This window comes from Musca autumnalis, unplaced genomic scaffold, assembly GCF_047663935.1.
Source record: "Musca autumnalis isolate F117 unplaced genomic scaffold, ASM4766393v1 scaffold_1, whole genome shotgun sequence".
Taxonomy (NCBI): domain Eukaryota; kingdom Metazoa; phylum Arthropoda; class Insecta; order Diptera; family Muscidae; genus Musca; species Musca autumnalis.
Window position 1 is genome coordinate 143,452,098 of NW_027411644.1, and position 20,470 is coordinate 143,472,567.

Sequence of the window (20,470 nt, forward strand, 5' to 3'; positions counted from 1 at the left end):
ACGATTCATTAAAAATTTTGCTGAAATAACTACATGTTTAAACTCATTATCTAAGAAGAACACTAAATATGAATGGACGGAACAATGCCAAAAGTCATTTGAGACACTTAAAAATAAGTTGATAACACCACCAATTTTACAGTATCCAGATTTTGATAAACCTTTTATACTAACTACAGATGCTTCTGATTTTGCTCTAGGTGCAATACTGTCGCAAGGAGAGATAGGAAATGATAGACCAATATCTTATGCTAGCCGTTCTTTGAATAAACATGAGAAAAATAAGCCAGTCATTGAAAAGGAATTATTGGGTATACATTGGGGAATTCAGTTTTTCCATCCTTATCTTTATGGTAGGAAATTTATAGTGGTTACGGATCATCGTCCACTAGTCTCATTGTTTTCTCATAAGAATCCAAGTTCCAAATTGACAAGAATTAGATTAGAACTATCAGACTATGATTTTGAAATTGTGTATAAAAAAGGAATTAATAATACTAATGCTGATGCACTTTCACGTATAAAAATAGACTCCGATATATTAAAAACAATGTTACCTCAGAATATTGACGAAAAAGTTAAGAAATCGATGGTGATAACACGAGGAATGAAAAATAAGTTGCGCAATAATATGAATAAAGAAAATGAGATGACATATCCCGATGAGCCTGATCAACTCAAAGTAGTGGAATGTACATCCATTAAAGATATAAAGCTAGCTAAAAAATTAAAATTTATAATTGATGTGTCGACAAAAGAATTCACTTTTCTTAATAATCATTCTGTGAACGAATTGGCCATAAGATGTAGTGATAATCCTTATTATCTAGATAATATTTTGGCGAAGCTATCATCTGAGTTAAGCAGATTGAGTATTAAGAATATCGCACTTAGTAAAAGTGACGATATATTTGAACTAATAACCCATGGGAAATTTAAAGAAAAAATGAATAAATATTTGAAAAATAGTGACGTCAGAATTCTTTTATACGAAAATCCTCGACAAATATTTAATGAGAAAGAAAAATATGAATTGATAAAATTATATCATGATACACCATGCGGAGGTCATTTTGGAGTAAGAAAAAACATTATTAAAACTTAAACAAAAATACATATGGAAGAATATGTGCAAGATGGTAAAGAAATACGTATCTACATGTGATTTGTGCCAAAGAAATAAACAGATTAGACATACCAAAGAACCGTTAATGAAGACAGATACACCATTAAGTAGCTTTGATACAGTAGTAATTGATACTGTAGGACCCTTAAGACCCTCAGATAACTATAGATATATATTGACTATGCAATGCGAATCAACGAAATACATAATTGCAGTACCAATGGAAACAAAAGAAGCCAAATCAATAGCTAGAAATTTGAATGAACATTTAATATTGAAGTATGGAATATTCAAGACTCTAAAATCTGACAGAGGTACTGAATTTGTAAATGAACTGATGGATGAGATGTGTAAACTCTTAGATATAGAACAGAAGTTCTCTACACCTTACCATCATGAGACAGTAGGTTCAGTTGAAAGAAATCATAGAGTTCTAAACGAATATTTTCTTTCTTTTGTTAATAACGATAACTGGAAAGAATGGATACCGTATTATGCTTTTGCATACAACATCACACCACATGTTGACACAGGGTATTCACCATTCGAATTAATTTTTGAAAATTACCTACAATGCCAGGCGAAAATGTAATGAACAGTGAACAGGTATATGATACAGAGAATTATGCTAAAGAATTAAAACTTACGTTAAAAATTTCGCTAGAGAACGCTAGAAATATAATTGAACAAACTAAAATTAAGAGAAGTTTAAATTCATTAGATAATACGAATAGAATAGACATTAAAATAGGAGATTTAGTTTTAGTTAGAAAGGAAAATAGAAGAAAGTATGAATCACCTTATCATGGTCCATATGAAATAATCAATATTGAAAATTTAAATGTTACAATAAGAATTAATAGTAAAGAAAAAGTATTTCATAAGAATTTGTTAAAGAAATATCACAAGTAATCTTAAACCAAAAAAATTGTATTTTATTTTAAGACTCTTACTTTAAGTATGTATGTAAACAAAAAATTATTTTATTTCCGAATACAAAAAAAAATATACTTAGCCCACTTAAGATCATATGTCCAAAGAACAATTTTTGTAATTTTAAGTAATTCATAAAGAGACTACTTGACACCACCGAAAAGAGTTGTCATAAAATGAATACAATTTGTTTATGTACACAAAAAAAAATTGTATACATTTCTTTTAAGGGTGAGGGTGTAGTGTGTCATCATGTTGTCGTTTGTTTTGATGTTTTCTTTGTTTGAAGTTGAGTTGGTCGGCAACATAGTGAGATCATTGTATTCTTTGTATTCATGTTTCTTTTCTTTGTTTTGTTGCTCGCTCATATGTAGGGCAAAGATCTCGAGTTCTTATTAGAATTCGAAATCGTATTGCGATGAGTCAGAGTTCCGACCAATGGGAATGAAGAATATCCCAATAGTAAATTATTTGAGTGAATTGTAAAATGTTTGATTTGAATGAAAGACTCAACATATGTAAATGAATACAAACACATAAACACATGTACACCCATGTAAATGTAATTGCATTGAACTCTTTTCTGATTGGTTAAGGGTAGCTTGATATTGAGTAAGTTTTTAGAGTAAGAAACTCAATGTTAGATTTAAGATTCAATATAAAAACGGGAAGAAAAATAAAGAGGTCAGACTTATTCTGACGTTCTTGCTCTATAAGCAAGGGTAACCAAACTCAGTGTTTGTTTTTACAGTATCACATTAAAGGTTAATGGCAAGAAGGTCCTCCTTGAAATTAATGATCACTTTTAACTTTAAGTTAACCGTAAAGCCATAAATGTATTCGTAAAATAAAAGCTTTAACAATGGTAGACTTATAATAATGGTAGTAAATTTAATTTTATTTTTTAATGATTCAGTTTAAACTTCATTTAATATATAATTTATGTGTGTTTATTTCATCATTTACAGTACGTTTCCACCATTACAGAAATAATTTCATATCTTGTTTTTAGTAAAATTAAATATAACATTTTGAACAATCACTTATTCAGCACAAATTGGAATGAGATATATAAGATGACAAATGTAAATGACCCGAATTGACTGTAATTTTGTATTTGGCGTTCCCAATGGTTCAGCAATTTCCCCATCAAAAATTGTGGACATGGGTCCATGTTTTGGTAAAGCCCCCATATAACGATACCACCCGATTCCAGACATTTTAAAGCTGTTATTTAAATTGGTAATGTCACCCTGTCTGGAGAACGCACAGATTTACTAGGTGAACTTAAGTGAACCATGGACAACTCTTAAACATTTCCAATGATCATGAGGGAAATGATTTTTTTGTTCGAGAGGAGTCTTGAGTTGTCGGTAATCGGAGTAAGCACGAAAAAGTATAACATTTACGGTGGTGACAAAAATTAAATTCACCGGTTATTGACTAGAAGCCTGATGTGAAAGGTTTCTCGGACAGTGATATTTATTATTGGATAAATAAAAGTGATCGTACTGAAATTAAAGCTCAACAAATCATAGCCCGGAGAAGCCATAAGAAACTATGAGTACCTTTTTTACACGATACTTCATCACAAGATAAGGATTACCTACAGATAAGTACACATGTTTAATGTAACATAAAATATATAAAAAATACCTTTTTATAGCTAATATTATTTATATCTCATTATAAGTAATTTCTTAGTTGTATTTCAGTTTTGCGCATATGTTCGTCCATAGCATTTTTTTTATTTATAAGCATACTAGCCGACCCGCTCCGCGTTTCTGGCCCTTGAAACCGTTTTATTTTACCTTTTATTAAGTCATCAATTATATTTTTCTTGCATCGCTAATTTTTCGGGATCTGCAAGTGACTATAAATAAAAAATCCTTAAGTGTCTAGTATTCCCAAATGAATGAGAATCACACTCACTTTTCGGCTTTTCCAAAGAAACACCAAAATCAAAATATTCTGCAACATGTCAGCACGTATCAACTAAGAATTCGTCGAATTCTGTGAGTTGAAAATAACATCACCACAGTTGCCTGTGAAGTTGTTATTGGAATTTTGTTTTTAACAAAGCTCTATTCGCCCGTGCCTCGGCTGTTTTTTGTTTGTTTTGTTTATTGTTGAAGATTCAATCTCATTTTCGATTGCTTGAGTGGAATATTCCCCCATTGTCTCAACTTCATTTATTACCTTCTATTACAGAGAGTAATGTTTTTCAAAACGAACTGACAGTGTTGCAAAATTTTACTGATCGCTACCAATATCATGATTTCATCCCGGCGAAGGGAATTATCAATTGGCTTCTCAGTTTTTGAAATGATGCCTTTTTAGTGAAAAACCGAACTCTTTAAGTGTCTAGTATTCCCAAATGAATGAGAATCACACTCACTTTTCGGCTTTTCCAAAGAAACACTAAAATCAAAATATTCTGCAACATGTCAGCACGTATCAACTAAGACTGTGGTGATGATATAATAACGTTTTTAAAAATGGGCATAGGTGTGGTCCCCCGCCCCTTCGAAATTCAACAAATATATAGACTATTTTCACGAGGGTCCCTCCCTGTACACTCTCTGCAATTTTCACGAAAATCGGTTCAGTAGTTTTGGATAAATAACGTATTTAAACCTATAAAAACAAATCCAGCGACAGGGAGTGTGTGTTTACTGAGAGCAAGTGGGCATAAATTTCAATGCATTATTTACGCTCATTTGCTCACAGTAAGCGCACACTGCCGGTCGCTAGAGCAAATATTTGCCTAATGTGACCCTAGCTTAAAATTAAAATCAAGTTACATCGATTTGTAGGGTGGAAATTCGGAGGGGGAAGTGCGAAATGGGGTGGTTCGAAGGGTGGAAGTTCAGAACAGAGTAGTTCGGAAGGTGGAAGTTCGGAGCGGGGTGGTCGGAGGAAGTTTGGAGCGGGGTTGTTCGGAGGGCTGAACTTCGGGTGGTTCGGAGGGTGGAAGTTCGGAGCGGGGTGGTTTGGAGGGTGGAAGTTCGGAAGAATTAATTCAATCGTTCGTTTCAGTTTCGGATAGTCGGATAACATTCAGGGGTCGGAATGGGCAAAAATCTTATTTGGAGAAAAAGTCAACGTTTTATAAAAGCAAAACCTGCTAATGAAAGTAGAAAATATCACCTTTGCAACGATGTAAGGTTGTCGTAGGTGGTCAAACAACGAAGATATCGCTGTAGCCGCTAATATAACCCAACTTTTAATTTAAGCGATTTTAATAATAATGACGAATATCACAGCTTTGGTTTGGAACCATCCAAAAGCAAATTCTGACTATGAAAATAGAAAATCCCATCTTTACAATGATATAAAGCAGGTTTGCTTAGGTGGCCAAATAACTGAGATATTGCAATAGTCGGTAATACATCCCATTTTTTAATACTTTCGTAATCACGCAACACGTCGCAATTTTGATTGGATCGTCACGAAATTTTGGGTGTTAATGGGGTGATTTTGGTAATGGTCAGATATTATTCAGGGGTCGGAATGTGAAAAAATCTTATTTGGAGAAAAGGCCAACGTTTTATTTCAAAGCGATATCTCTCTCCTGTAAGAGGTATATCGAAAGCAAAACCTGCCAAGGAAAGTAGAAAATATCACCTTTACAACGATGTGAAGTAGGTTGTCATAGGTGGTCAAACAACAGAGATATTGCAATAGTCGGTAATGCATTCCTTTTTCCATTTTTTCTGCAATCACACTACAGGTCGGAATTTTGATCGGATCCTCACGAAATTTTGGGGGTTGATGGGGGTCTCACAGAGAAAGAAGCCTATTAATGGTTGGCGTACATCCCACCTTTCCATTTTCTTTTTATTTGAGTTGTACTGACGATGCACTTAAATGCGCTTCAACAAAATTGACCTGTATTAATGAAAACATTCAGAGAATCCCAATTTCAATATTTTGAGTATTACCAGTCAAAATCTTATGAACAGGGGTAGTGGTGTCATTTGTTTTTTTTTTTTTTTTTTTTTTTTGTTAATGTAAAGTAATTGTCTCAAAAGCGCAGGGCTACATTTTCATGAAGCGTACTACATAGTTAATGCGACAGAGACCAATATCGAGCTCGACGATAGGATATTTATTTGCAAGCCACTCTCGTTTAGGGACAAGAACTACTTGTCTCATACTAGTACTTGTGTTTCATTTCTTATGATATTGCTTTTTTATTTAATTTAATTTATTTCATAATTTGGTAACCAAGCCTTAAAGGCCGCCTATGTTACAGATAAAGCTTAACCTAACCCCGTTATTATAAGTCTTTGTTTAAGTTCGATACATTGGTTACGCCAATGTATACGTTCGATACATTGTTTTCCCCTTCCGCAGCATTACAATGAACCGCATTAATTGACCGCTCTTTCGAGCTCAATGGGGAAATCTTCTCTGCCTTTCTTTTAGGAGTCATATTCGCCTGGTTCGGATGCTGGGAGAGTATATTCATTCTTTCCCACACTCTCTCCTAAAAGTCACATTCGCTCAGTTCGGATGCAGAGGGGCGCTTTCCAATGCTGCGGTCGTCGTTGTTGATCACGACCTTGTTAGCGCTATTATGCTCACTGGCAACGACACTTGCTATTTAACTTTCGATGGAGTCACACTCCTATTGCTTTCGTTTCGTAGCTTCACATACCAAAGGTAACCGTTTCTTATTCTAAGAAACTCACTTTTACCACCAATAAACCGAAAATATATTTGAAACTGATACACTTGTTTGTTTTGTCTATTATTTCTTCACTTTTCCCTGAGCTATCGACGGTCAATGGTATCACGCCAACAGTCTTCTTTTGTTATAGTTTAGATTTTACGATCAGATTTATAGCGTTCCGGTTAACATAAAGTAAAAAGAGATAATTAAATTTCAAGGAGGACCTTCTTGGCATTAACATTCAATGTGAAAATTATATATTTAATGCCTCCAAATTGTTGTATTTTGCGATTTAAAATCCATCCAATAGTAAAAGTAGACATATAATAATGGCCCCTAGACTACTCCAGTTAGACTTCAAATCCCAATAATAGCACTTAAACTGCTCAGTACAATACAAATAAAATAAAACAAAGGAAATTTTTTAGTGATAAAAATATTATCTAGTTAGACTGAATTGTTAAAATTAAAATTTGAACAATAACAAAAAAATGTATATTATAATAAAAAATAATCACAAGTTTTCCAGAAAAAAAATTAGCACATAAACTACTCCGTTCAATACAGATAAAATAACACAAGGGAAATTTTTAGTGATAAAAACATTATCTTGATTTTAATAAAAAAATAAAGATGAAATGACACTCAAACCAGATGCACAAAACCCAACCACAGAAACTAATTCAAATATCATGAGATAAAGCATGCAAATAAATTTTGGTCTTAAAAGAGTGTAAAGAAGGGCTAAAGCTCTTAAGGGAAGGTGGCAAGCAATTAAAAGATCGTGCTATTCTAAAAAAAATTACCTTTCCAACACCGACGGCATCCTGGGCAAAACTGTTTTCACATTTTTCGTTGATCGACGACACTCAATGGAACTTGCAACTTATAAATCTTCTAGAAACATAAGAGACTCCTAATAGTACGTTTATATATGACCGGATTTAACAAACCCACTGGGTTCATTAAGAAGGTTAACCCTGCAAAAGACTATAATATCAACATGGCCTAACATTAACAAATGTACGAAAACTACAACACAGAAAATTAGCAACATATGAAGAAACATGTTGGCGCCAGCTCAAAGAATAAACGTACCGCATGACTCGATTGAACACTATACACAACTTACGCAAAACAAATCCACAACAACCACTAAACACTTCAAGGCCGTACAAAATTGGCATTACCATTGCATGTACCTCACGCGTTTTTATAACACGTGGGAGAACGATGTCCAATGTATATAATTTTCTAAGGCAAAAATTAACCTTGGACACAACAGAACTCACATGCGACACAAGACAAATTTTTATCAGTAACTATACCCAGACAATTCATTTTTCTTACAACATCTATTACATTATTATGCACGGAAATAATAATAGAATCGTCGGATATATTGCCAAAGAACATAGCCTTCGTTTTGCTCGTATGCACACTCAAACCATTAACGGACATCCAATCTACCAACACACTCAATCCTACGGCAGCGGGCATTACGTACCGGATTGACCCGAAACCATAGTGTTTCGGCCAGCGGCTGCCAACCCAGCATTAAACCTATGCTTCTACGTAGGTTTCAAGCTGCTACAACAACAACAACCAACACACTAACAGTGAAATTTTTGGAATTCTGCAGAACATCTAAAAACACAAAATCGCCCGTAAACAAAAGTTTAGCATCATCAGCAAACGACAGACAATTTCTACTGGCAATACAACTAAACAGGTCATTTATATACATAATGAATAACAAGGGACCCAGGGCCGAACCTTGAGGTACCCCAATACTCACAGGCAAAACACTGGACCTATAATTAGCACTACTAACATTTTGTTTCCTACAACTCATTAGTCTACATGCCGAAGAGGAAAACTTTAAATTTTGATACAGCTTCTCAATTAAGATAGCATGATTGATCCTGTCGAAGGCTTTTTCGAGATCAAGTGATAAGACAACACAAAAACCACCATTACTGACATTTTTCCTCATATTGTCTGTCAACCCAAAAAAACAAAGACGTCATACTCCGATTACAACGAAAGCCATACTGACTATCGTGTAAAAGAGATGCTAAATACAAGTATGAAACCATCTGATTCTTCATAATATATTCAACCATCTTGGGCAATATTGGCATAATTAATATCGGCCTTAAGTCACCAGAATCATTATTTTTTGGGATTGGTACGACCTTCGCTACTTTCCAATCCGCAGAAAAAACAGACGTAACAATGAACTACAAAAACACAAATATGGGGAAAGAGAAGTTTTAAAAATTTTACAAAACTTTTGTAGCAATAATTAAAGAGATTCGATGATATATTATATTTATACAAAGCAGGCAGAAGCGAAGGTAAGCCATGACATTTATGGGAGCCTTACCAAAATTAAACGGAGAAGGCTCATAGGGGATTGAAACCAAGGGTTTCTCTACCCTGGAAAATTCCTGTCAACAAAAGAGGATGTGAAAAGCTGTCAGAGTAATAAAAACCAACAATAAATCCCTGATAGTCGAAATATCGGAAAATAAATCAACATTAAAAAACAAACTTTGTCTGTTTTTTATTTTACTGACCTCAAGCCAAATTAACATAAGAAGAAAATTTAATAAAAAGTTAAAAATAAAACGTAATTAAAAAATAAGTGTTTTTTTTATAAATGCAATAAAATCTAGAAAACAATTCTTCTATCAAATAAAACGCTTGGATTTAAATTAAAAAAAAAAAATTTAAAAAAATTAAACGGCAAGTGTTTTATTTGAGAGAAAAATAGTTTTCTAGTTTTTGGTGCATTTGTAAATAAAACACTGTAACTTAATTTTTTTATTATGTTTTATTACTTTTATTTTAAAAATGTGTTTTGAAAATAGTCTACTCATGAAATTTAAAACTTCGAAATTTGATAACATAAACGTCCAAAACGTGCTATCAAAAGGAACTACGACAGTTCTAAATGCTTATGTTTACATTTTGAATCAATTGTTTTCTATTTTTTATTTATTTTTTTTTTCTACTTTAGAGGATTTTTCAAAATGTATTTCGTCTGCTCCGTCGGAAAAGGTCGTAAGTCCACTTTTTTTGGAAATCGCGTTTTTGTTACAGGATGATAGTACAAGTCAAAACACGTCGTATGATACAAAGAAAATGGTAGTATGTCGCGTTTTTCTATATGTTTTGCCCTTGTCGGAAAAGGTCGTAAGTCCACAAAACGTACAAATTTGAGTACGAAAAGGTCGTAAGTCCACAGGAAAATGTATACTTTAAAAGAATACTACAGCTAATGTAGTTCAGATATAATGTTTAACGTCATCCATGGTTGGGGTACAATGTAAAGAACTAGCCTACACCTTTGGATGATAATCGGATGATATTTGGCGGAGCCTGTGGACCAAACTCTTGAACAAAAATGTGATAATTTCTATATTGCAACGAAAATTTACATTTGAAATCTATGTTCCCCTATAAGCGAACTGATTATGAAAGATGGACTTCTGGCCTTTTCATTGATACAAATTGGGATGCTGTATATGTTCAAATACCTCATATATTGAAAAATTTGTAAAAAAAAATCAAAATGTTTACTGTTTTTACTGTCGTATATCTTACTTAACTTTATCAACTGGTGGTGTGGTTTCTCTAGGGACATTTATTCACATAACGAGATTAGTTTGTATTCTGAATTCAATAAAGTAATACCTTCTAACGGTCGGGTAAGTGCAATGTTTATATTATTAAATGATTCTAAAATAATAATTGATTGAAATGTTATTAAACTAAGAAGACATCATGGTTCTTGCTAACAAAGAGCAGTATGAATTTGGAATGGAATTAGACGATGGTGTCATGGGTCTAGTTCCCTATGGTTTTCACGGGGATTCTGAAAGCTCTGATGATAAACTTCCTAAACGCAGGAAGGCATTAGATGCTGAAGTGTTTTGCAGACAAAAACAAAATATGCAGTGAGTTGGGGCAGAAATACTTGGGAAGACAAAAAAGGACACTATTTGGGATTACAATGTAGCTAAGAAACCATGTACATTAACGGAATTAATCTTGAAATTTAATTGAAGGAAAAGGTGTAAGGCAAAAATACAAGGTCGTAGAGTACAACGTGTCATGTTTTTTATTAAATATTAGCCGAACCGGTCCACGTTGCTGGCCCTTGAAACAGTTTATGTTACCTTTTCTTATGTCAATTAATTTTTTTTGCATCGCAAATTAGTTGGGATATGCAAGTGAATATCAATAACAAGTAAGAACGTCGTTAAATTCGGCCAGGCCGATCTTGTTATACCCTCCACCATGAGTTGTATTGAATCGTACTTCAATTAGTTTTTTCAGCCATTTCGGAGGAATATTGAGGCCACACCTTCAAAATACCGGAAGTCGGGAGGTACCGTTCTAGGGGGGCTATATGAAGGCGTCAATACCAAACATCCTAGAAGTAATATGGTCGGAGATTCAACAACCGTTGCCTCGCAAATTAATTTTCTGACCGATACTTTCATAACTTTTGCAAAAAAGCGTTTTTTTTTAAAGTAGGGCCTGCCACAAAGTCGTGTAAAAATTGTGGGTTTGGTCCATTTCACACCTTTCTATCATAACTAACATCTAATGGGGTCACTTCTTGTCGGAACCCGACCTCTCCACAAAATTTCGTGATGATCGGTCCAAAATTGAGGCCTGGAGTTTTATTACAATTGTTAATGGATGGACGGACACACATAGCTAGATCGCTTTATCTCGTCAAGATATGAAAAAATGGCAAGGGGAGGGGGTCTACGACGAATACTTCGCGATGTTACACGAATATTGAACAAAACAAACTTATAATACCCTTTCCACATTGTTTTGTAAAGTATAAATATTTTATTTTAAAAACGTCCGTAAATTGTAGGAAAAGGTCGTAAGTCCCTACAAAAATACAAAACTGTACAAGGAAAAGGTCGTAAGTCCAAAGACATTCAATTATCTTCCAAACGCGAGGGAATTTTATCAAACAAAGTACAGGTATTGAAGCGGAATAAATAATTGAAAAATACTGCCTTTACCACCATAATAAAATCTTTAATACAGCCCAGCAAAATTTTATGGAAGTGGTTCCATGAGATGCCATGATTTCACTGGATCTTTTGCATTGGTTCAAATGAAGTCGTGAAAGATCCGATCTTTTCATCAGCATTTGAACCCATTCGAAGGAAGTCGTGAAAGATCCGATCGTTTCATCAGCATTTCAACCTATTCAAAGGAAGTCGTGATAGATCCGATCTTTTCCTTAGCATTTGAACCCATTCCATCGATCCAATAGAGATGAATTTTGTGTTTTTATTTTACACAAAAATTGTTGCAAATAGAAAAAAGAATATCCGTCGTAAACTCAATGTGGCAAAACTTGAAAATACCACCTTGAAAGCAAATCTTCGAGATAATATAAATCGAGAACTAAGAAATATAAATACTGAAAACATTGACGACTTGTGGAACGCACTAAGGACCACGCTCAAACCCCTAGCAGATAATACCCTCGGATACGGCAAAAAATCTACACAGAAGGAATGGATGACACAGGATATTCTCAACATGATGGAAGAGAGACGAAAACATAAAAACAAGAACTTTGAACTATATTGGGAACTTAACCGGGAAATCCAAGTCGCTATACGCATGGCAAAAAACAATCATATAAATAAGCAATGTCAGGAGATTGAACGATTGAAAAGCCTTCACGACGACTTTAATCTCCATAAAAAGTTAAAAGAAATGGCTGGTGTATACCGCAAAACTCATTCAAAAGTACTATATAATGATAATAATGATCCTGTGTTTGATACAGAAGAAAAGAAGATTATTTGGAGAAATTATATAAAACAAATTTTTACAGATGAAAATCGAACAACTCTTGAACAACGGACTCAACAATCTCTTACAGGAAATCCCATCAGTCGAAGAGAAGTTGAAACAGCAATAAATACTATGAGAGATAGGAAAGCTTGTGGCCCTGACGAGATTCCCTCGGAAATCCTTAAATTAATAGATGACGAAAACATCGCACTTTTAACAAAATTATTTAACCATGTATATGATACAGGTCGATACCCACAAGACTGGTTAAAATCTACATTTATTACCATTCCGAAAAAATGCAACGCAAAATATTGTAACGAACACAGACTTATAAGTCTCATGAGCCATGCCCTAAAAATTTTTCTACGGATAATTCACTCCAGAATATACTCAAAGTGCGAAAAAGCCATGGGAACATCTCAGTTTGGATTTAAGGAAGGTATGGGAACCCGAGAAGCACTTTTTTCTATACAAACATTGGTCCAGAAATGTAAAAACGCACAAAAAGACGTATTTCTATGCTTCATAGATTACGAAAAAGCTTTTGATACAGTGTTACACGATAAGTTGATTGACATCCTCATCTCCATTGGCCTAGACCAGAAAGATGTACATTGTATCAAAAGTCTATATTGGCATCAAAGTGCACAAATAGAAGTGGACGGGGAAATGACAGATAGAATTGACATATCTAAGGGAGTGAGACAAGGGTGCATATTGTCACCCTTGCTATTCAATATCTACTCAGAAAAAAATCTTTCATGAATCCATAAACAAAATCCCAATCGGCATTCATATAAACGGAACATTTCTGAACAACATAAGATATGCTGATGATACAACCTTACTGGCGCATAGCATATCTGGACTCCAGAACCTTGTGAATAAACTCGCAATACACAGCGAAAAATACGGTCTGAAAATTAACATCCGCAAAACCAAATTCATGGTTATAAGCAAGAAGAATGAACACAATAATACAACATTAAAAATTCACAATACCTATGTTGACAGAGTTAAAAGTTTCAAATACCTGGGAGTTACAATAACTGAACAGTGGCAGTCCTCGCAAGAAATAAGATGCAGAATTGAACAGGCCAGAGAAGCATTTTCAAAATATAAGAGAGTACTTACGAGTCATGACATTAATCTTGAAACAAAGATTCGTTTTATCAAAACATATGTCTGGTCAGTGTTATTATATGCAACGGAAGTATGGACAATTAAAAGTGCTGATATAAGAAGACTGGAAGCTTTTGAGATATGGATTTATAGGAGAGTACTCAAAATTCCTTGGACAGCCCATATGACAAATACCGATGTACTGAGAAGGATGCACTGCGAAAGAGAACTTATCTCAGTAATAAAAAGACGAAAGACTGCATACCTGGGGCATATAATGCGAAATCAAAAATATAAATTGCTACAAAATATAATCCACATAAAGATAGAAGGAAGACCTGTTAGAGGAAGAAAGGAGACAACATGGATGGATAATATTACAGAATGGACGGGCATCCGAGATACTACAACCCTATTATCAAAGGCTAGAGATAGAAATGCGTTTGCAGACATAATAAGCAATCTTTAAACAAATATTGTATATATACGTATTTATTAAAACAAATCTATTTATAATTGTATTGGTCGCTAACATTCGGAAAACGAATTGGCAAATAAAGAAGAAGATTTTTACACATGTATATGTATATTCTTTTATTTTTCTATATATATTTACGTTTAAAGCAATTTAAGATTTATTATGCTAGGAAGTCCCAATCATTGAGCTAAAAGTAGAGTCGGACTGCGCTCTTTGGTATTAGTTGTGTTCCTTTACGTGTCTGAGGTTACCAGTTTTTACCCGCAAAGTGTTCCTTACTTTTAAAAGCATACAATTTATATGAGAGCAGTTCTCCACTTTTACCATTTTTGCAACAATTGCCATTTTTAAAAGTAAAGGAACAGACCAGTTATAAAAGTTTCCTTGCCTGCACTAGAGAACCCCGCCCAACAAGTCGATTTGTAGATCCCTACAAAACAACAAACATTTCCAAAACATTGTATAATAAAATTCACGAAATAGTAATCTGCAGTTGGAGTCAATGTCGAAATCTGCACTGCACTGATGGGAAGTAAAATCCTTTTGTAAGATGAATCAAAACCTGTTGCGGAGGAAGTAAACTCTGTTGCGTGCAGCGGCGGTGTTTAGACTGCAACAGCTGGGACGGCCGGAAGTCAAGATTCTCACTTAAATTTACAACCTGCCGCTTGCCAAACACATCGTTCCCGAAGTCTGGAAAATAGGCCAGCTACTGAAGCCCGAAAAGGATGCCAGCAAAGGTGAATCTTACAAACCGATTTCGCTTTTGTCGCCCGTAGCAAGGACCCTTGTGGCTTTAGTTCTTCCAGCATCAGAAACAACTTTCCAGTTGCTGATCAATAGCATAGGATCCGTAAGCAGCACAACAACTGCGCTGAAGACCATCTCCATCTCCATATTAGCCGAGGACTCACTCAGAGCAAGCCGTGCGATAGAATAGTGATAGTGACACTTGATTTAGCAAAGCCCTTTGATATTGTCAAGCACCCTCGTTGTTTGATGTAATCGAGCAGACTACGCACCGTCCAAGTTTGAAACGATGGATAATAAAGTTTAAGTGTGGATGACAGTAGTACGTAGAATTTAGGATCAAGAAGTCCAAGACCCATAGAGTAAAGAAAACATCTTCTGAATTCCAAACGCTGCAGACGGCATTGAGATCGTAACGTATGCGAATGATTGTACTATCTTGGCGTCAGGTGCCTTCCCTGACGACATTTGTGAAAGACTGAACTCCTTCTTGTCTGATCTTACCATTTTTTCCACGCGAGGAATATGCAAATACCACCCAATAAATCTACGGCCACTCTGTTCAATACCTGGGCGGCAGAGTTGGGAACAATAGAGTTGAATGTCATGGTCGATGAAAGCAGAATTCAGACCACAGACCCAGGCAGCCAGGGGGTCTTCATAATCTAGAAAGAGAAGTCTAACGTTACAAGAGAGAACCTCTAGATCAACAAGCCTTTCAACCAGGTTTAAGTAGCATTCACACGAATGCAGTCGCAGATGCAGTAAACAGTTATCGTGTGAATGCGGTCCTTGGAGAACATCCACCGTCTATCGCAGCTGAGAAGCGCCAGCTGTCAGGACAAACCACAGTAGTTTTGGGTCAATATGCTCGGGATGGTGAAGCCGTCAAAATTCCTATAGGGCAAGTACTGATGACACCGTGGAAAACATCTGCCCAGCATACAGCACAGGCCCCCACGACACACTGCTCCTTTTCAATTGCCCTACCAATCCTGCTAAGAAACTTAAGTTTGCAGCTTTGTGGTTACAAACCATATAAATAGCGAAATAGCCACATTCTTACGACTGATAGACCCAGAGTCAGATTAAGCAGAAATATGAGAATACCAACATATTAACTACTGTTACAATAACGAGAACAAACTGCAATTATAGATGTAAACTTTATGATGATAAAAAAATTATACTTATTTCATTAATTCCTTTGAATTAATAAAATAAAAAAAAATGAAAATCATTTTTCGATACAGCATTTTCCATTTTCCGAACAAGACGCGAAAATTACATGCCAAAGGGATGGTGAAAATGACATGCCAAAGATGAGTGAAAATGCTATTCTTGGGAATTGGTTAGGTTAGGTTAGGTTAAAGGACGCGCAGCTGTCGTGTTGGACAGCCACTCCACTCGGAGACCTTATGGTCCATTGTGTTCATCCTATAGTAAGGGTAGGAGAAAAGAAAAGAAATAATAGCATATCGAGTTTAGAAATAGGAAAAAGGAATAATTAAGTAAGTTAGAGGATAGTTGAGAATGATTAAGTAAGTGCTATGGATTGAGAGATTATTTGTAAGGAGAGAGAGAGAGCGAGTAAGGAGGTTAGCCGTATTAAGATGCTGTAGTTTGTTCGTTTTGAAGCCAATTCAGACCCTTGGCGAGAAGAAGCAGTGTTGTCGGCTCGGCTTGGCAGAATGTTGTCAGAGATGATAATGTATGTTCACCCATTGTTTGAACTCTCCTGGTCCTGAGCATTGGACAACGGCATAATAAGTGCTCAATCGTCTCTGTTTCTTCTTCGTCTTCGCATAATCTGCAGTAGTCCGTGGGGTCATCTCTATCCCATTTGCAGGTCATTGATCTTATCCTGCAGTGTCCCGTGATAACTCCAATCATTAGTTTTAGATCGGGTTTTCTCATAGAGAGTAGGGAAGTGGTCTTCCTTTTGGAGAGGTTGGGCCAGATTGCCTTTGATACCTTGCAGCCAGGTTCGTTATTCCAGATCTGACCAGCCTTCTCCCTGTATGTTTGTTCTAGGAGCCGCATGAAGTGACACAGGGGTGGCCTGATTGAGTTATCGATTTCGATGTCGTTTGACTCAGATCCGCGACGTGCCAGTTCATCCGCCTTTTCATTTCCCTCGATGTCGCAATGCCCCGGGACCCAGCACAAGGTAACGATTGATCGTAGGGCCTCCAAAGCTTTCCTGCAGTGCAAGACCGCAGCAGATTTGATTGAATGGGATCTAAGTGATTTTAGGGCCGCTTGGCTATCCACATAGATAGTCACCGGTCCGGCTATATCCCCTTCCATGTTTTTAATCAATTCTGCTGCTTTCGTGACCGCGAAGATTTCGGCTTGGAAGACGCTACAATTTTCGCTTAGCTTGTACGAGATCCGTAAGTTGAGGGTATCGCTGTAGACGCCCGCTCCTGTTCCCTTTTCCATCTTGGATCCGTCGGTATAAATCTCTATACCGGGTAGAGGTAGGGAGTTGTGGGTCCAGGCTTCTCTGTCAGGTATCCGAACTTCAATGTCGTCGAAGTGTAATTGTGGTGATATATAGTCACTGATTACCTCCAAACCCACCGATAGTCCAGATTGTCGTAAGATAGCAGCATGGCCGTAGTCGAAGTTACGCCATGAATTTAACTCCTTGAGTCGGAGAGCACTCTTTGCTGCCAACTCCTGTACCACGAGATTCATCAGATGAAGATCCAGTAATACATTGAGAGCAGCCTGTGGAGTGCTTTTCATGGCACCGGTAATTAGAAGAGATGCCGCTCTTTGAACGACATTAATCTTACGGAGAAGGGATGTCTTACTCAAAGCATTCCACCATACCAATGAACCATAAGTTAGAATGGGGCGAACTATGGCCGTAAAAATCCAGTGTATGACCTGTGGTTTCAAACCCCAACTCTTACCAATAGAGTTCTTGCAAGAATAAAGGGCTATAAGTCCTCTCTTGGCACGTTCCTCGACATTCCTTTTCCACGTTAGTTGGTGGTCCAGGATAATGCCAAGGTACTTGGCCTCTAGGGAGAGCTTTAGGGCCACTCCATCCAGCGTTGGTAGGGTGAATGGTTTGACTTTTCTCTTGTTCGTAAATAGAACCAGCTCTGTCTTAGATGGGTTCACCCCAAGTCCATTGTTGTGTGCCCATCTTGATAATTTGTCCACAGCTCCTTGCATGAGTTCCGATAGCGTTTGTGGGAACTTCCCGGTGATCATTATGACCACGTCATCAGCATAAGCTACAGTCTTTATACGTAGTTGGTCAAATTCCTTAAGTATTTCGTTAATCACCAGGAGCCACAGCAGTGGTGATAATACACCTCCTTGTGGTGTGCCCCTGGTGACAGACTTCCGAATGGAGGTCTCACCGATATTTGAATTGATTATCCTGCCGCTAAGCATTCCATCGATCCAATTGATCAGTGTAGTGGAAACACCTAAGTTCAAGAGTGAATTGTGGATGGATTCGAGTTTGACGTTATTAAAGCGCCTTCTATATCTAGAAACGCTGCTAACGTATAGTTTGAGCCCATCATATTCCTCTCGATTAATTGGGAATTGGTTAAGATGGCATGACAAAGGTTTGGTATAGATGCCATGCCAAAGAATTGTTGAAGATGCCATTCCATCGAGTTAGTAAAGATGACATGCTTAGGATCTGAAAATGAATTGCATCTTTTGGGGGTCACGCTCTTGTAAAAAGAATGAGTGAAGATGCTGAAAAAATGACATTCCATTTCACTTGCACCCATTCTTGAATAGCATCTTTGGCATCGAACATTTTGCTGGGAGAAAGCGCTGGAATGTTGTTTCTTCCTCCTGAAAAATTTATTGAGAGGGACTTACGACATTTTCCGACGGAGCGGACGATTTACTTTTCCTTAGAAAATTTTAATTATGTATTTTCTCTGACATTTTATTTTCAACAACAACAATATTGTTTTTGTAAAGTTGTTAGTTGTTGTAATTCATGCAACTACCTCCCAGTAGAAAATCGACACTTCGATGACATTTTCGTTGACGAAATCTCCGATGTTGTCATGTACGACAAGTTGCATGACCATATCTTCCATTGAGTCTTGGCAATAATCCCAAAAAATGCCTAAAAAGCGAGCTATGAAATAACACTACGCAATACTGAAAATGCAACAACTTCTAATGGGCATTTTCTGAAAGTATATATTGAGACAACAAAAACCGTAGTTGGGATTCGTGCTGTTAGATCGTGGCTAAAACGACCCCTTTTTCCACTTTTTCCCTTTTATCTCAGCAACTAATAAGAATTTTAGTTTGCGATCTTAAGCAATATTGTAGCCCTAATCTAGAAGAACTTACGTGTCTAAAAGAAAAGAAAAGTAAAACTGCATCTAGCGCATCAAAATCGATAAAAAATATGAAAGTTTACGTAATTTCTGGAATTGTGGTCAGTAGCAGCTAAACTATTGGGAGTAGTACCAAGTTACCTTTCGCCAAAAATGTGCTCAGAACATTCTGAAACTCTAAAGTACTTACTTAACATGAAGTTAAGGCTGTATTTCAATCTTACTTTTTACAAAACTTATTTCAAACAATTTTAACAACAACTATTTATTTTCAAATTTGGTATTTCAATGCATTGTTCATATATTTATCAAATATTCTTTGAAAAATGTGCAAGAAACAACGTGATAGAGGTATATTACAAGAATAGTATGTATGTTCTGAAGAGTTGTGAATTACATTCCAGCATATATTTCTCACAAAGAAAAGTTAACGAAAAATGTAACAGGAGATATGGTGCGAAATACACGAAATAAAGGAATTTTTATTATACATTAACCCCCAGTTTTTGTAAAAAATTTTATTCTTCTCACACGAATTGTCAAATTTTGTAGATCGATTTACTCGTTTTAGCGCAAATGTAGAGCGCTGATTTTTAAATGAGGAATTCTTGACGATATATGGAACGGGTATACGAAAAATTAGATGTGTATGTCATCTGGGGGCTGAGCTATGAATGCCTAAATTATTACGAATATAGACGAACGAACAAAAATAAGTTACAAAAACTGGGGGTTAGAAGCAACAAATGCAGTTTTTCTAGGTGATCATTTCTCCAAATATTTTCAGCGGTTTAAACAAGATTCGAATTGGCTTCAGATTTCCTCTAAAAATTCAATATTTAGACATGTTTAGATGAGGCCATAAAATCTAATCCCAAACTAACTACACAGAACCCAAAAACTGCCGATTGGGTCCGTACTTTCATAAAATCCGCAGTAAGTGTAATTAAACACATACCTATTTATGCAAATATAAAATGTTCTATTTGTAATAAATGAAATTTTATAAAAATCGTAAACCGCATCATGATTTAAACATTTGTTGTTTATAAGATGTGAAATAACAAAAAAAGGTATGTTAAAATAAATTGATTAAATTGCATGAAAAATAATTGTAATTATTCTTTAAATTCGCGTATTTATGTTGAAGTCAATGCAGAAATTTAAAAATCCAAATATGCTCGGCGGTAAGATTT

The 20,470-nt window shown here is 35.8% G+C and overlaps 1 protein-coding gene across 2 annotated transcripts in view; it reads right to left on the bottom strand.

Moving 5' to 3' along the window:
• Spc105R (Spc105-related) overlaps positions 1-20,470 on the bottom strand; it is a 140,075-nt gene that overhangs the window by 118,397 nt on the left and 1,208 nt on the right. The window lies entirely within an intron of this gene.